Source organism: Adiantum capillus-veneris, chromosome 15 (genome assembly GCF_014529385.1).
Source record: "Adiantum capillus-veneris isolate H3 chromosome 15, ASM1452938v2, whole genome shotgun sequence".
NCBI lineage: Eukaryota > Viridiplantae > Streptophyta > Polypodiopsida > Polypodiales > Pteridaceae > Adiantum > Adiantum capillus-veneris.
The window spans coordinates 31632229-31633724 of NC_140945.1; the positions used below are offsets into that span (position 1 = coordinate 31632229).

Consider the following 1496-nt stretch of genomic DNA (forward strand, 5'->3'; position numbering starts at 1 on the left):
GAACGTTGGGCCCAAAAGGCCTGGAAAGGGTGGCATCTGCTGCCGCAAATCCTGCGGCGTATGACACGTCGTACATTTGCACAAGGAGAGGATTCTCTTTTTAGGTATTATCATGCATCTTGCTTTAACACCCTGTTGGATCTCAGCGTGTCGTATTCATGACTTCTCAACACCCAGTATTTATGAGCTCTCAAGCGCCAACATTGCGTTTCTTTTATGTTCTCTCGACAACTCAAGTACCCTTGTACACCAGAGGCAACCTCAAGTTCCACTCCTCTTATTCCTCAACGTCCAGCTCTCACGAGAGAAGTTTCTTGCACGATGGCAATTTGTAGCCTACTGAGGAATCTGGACCTCCTGTTTCAACTGTGAATTCGACCCCTCCCTCCATACCCCAATATCCAGGCTCTTGCCCTTTCATGTACCAAGCTTTGCCCTAAGCCTCTCAAAGATGGGTCGACATCTCCGGTGTTAAGGATCGTCACCGTGCTTTACACTTCCTGTAGGAATCTTTCGACAATGGATAGAAGTAGTACACTGAAGACTTAAAAGACTGCTCAAGTTGCTAGTTGCTGCCTGGATTGGTGGCGTCAAATTCGATACCTTCCCCGCTCCAACAGCAATTTGGTGTTTGTTGTTTACTGAAGATTTGAAGATTGGCAGCAGTTCAAATTTGCTCTTGCCAAGATGTAGTTGGTGGATTTGAACTCAACGCCCTTCATGTCATCATGCAACCTCTCCCTGCGCAGAAGCCTTGCCAAAGAACAATCAATGCTAAGAGTGCAATCAACCAGAGCTCACTTTTATATCTGTAGGGGGGCAGGGCTGCGGGGCTGTCCATAGCCTTTGTGCACAGACTAAGAGTGCCATCAACTAGTTCACTTTTATATCTGCTGCAGGCGCTGTTGGACGTTTGGAAGGAGTATCTCCCCACAACAGCTACGATTGTGGATCAGAAGACCACGGGACAAATCGAAAACAAAACAAAAACAATAGAGCATGCCTGGGTGACGGCCACAGAAGCAGATCACCGTCAGTGGGCGGGCAGAGAATCGATTATCAATTGAGATTGTGGGAGGGGGGTGCGCCAGGCCTCTGAGGCAGTGCAATACAGAGGCGACGCGCGCAGTCCCCGGGCAGCAAGCTGCCGGAAGGGGACTGCCCCCGTGAGAAAAATTAGGTTAATATCATGTGGCCCGATGGACCACGTATCAGATATTAAACTGATAAGAACAGATACTACACTTGATCTTAGCCAAAAGGCCGAGAAAGGTATGGGTTCCCCAGAGTGCCCGCATGGCTTTTATACCTGCCCCGCCTCGCGCCTTGCCTTCTGGGATAATTGCTTCTGCTATTCTTTGCAAGCCCGTGTTTACACTATCTAAGCATTTGTTCGTGATGCCACGCAAAGCTCTCGGCCCGCCCCGCCTCTCGCGCCTTGCCCTCTCAGATCATTGGCTCTCCGTCAAACTTTTCTACTTACTTCTATTTACAAG

At 49.2% G+C, this 1496-nt stretch overlaps 1 non-coding gene across 1 annotated transcript; it reads right to left on the minus strand.

Moving 5' to 3' along the window:
- Positions 1–1077: 1077 nt before the first annotated feature.
- On the minus strand, positions 1078–1276 carry LOC147440474 (U2 spliceosomal RNA). Its single transcript, XR_015184390.1, has one exon. It is a non-coding gene; the product is annotated as a U2 spliceosomal RNA (small nuclear RNA).
- Positions 1277–1496: the final 220 nt, after the last annotated feature.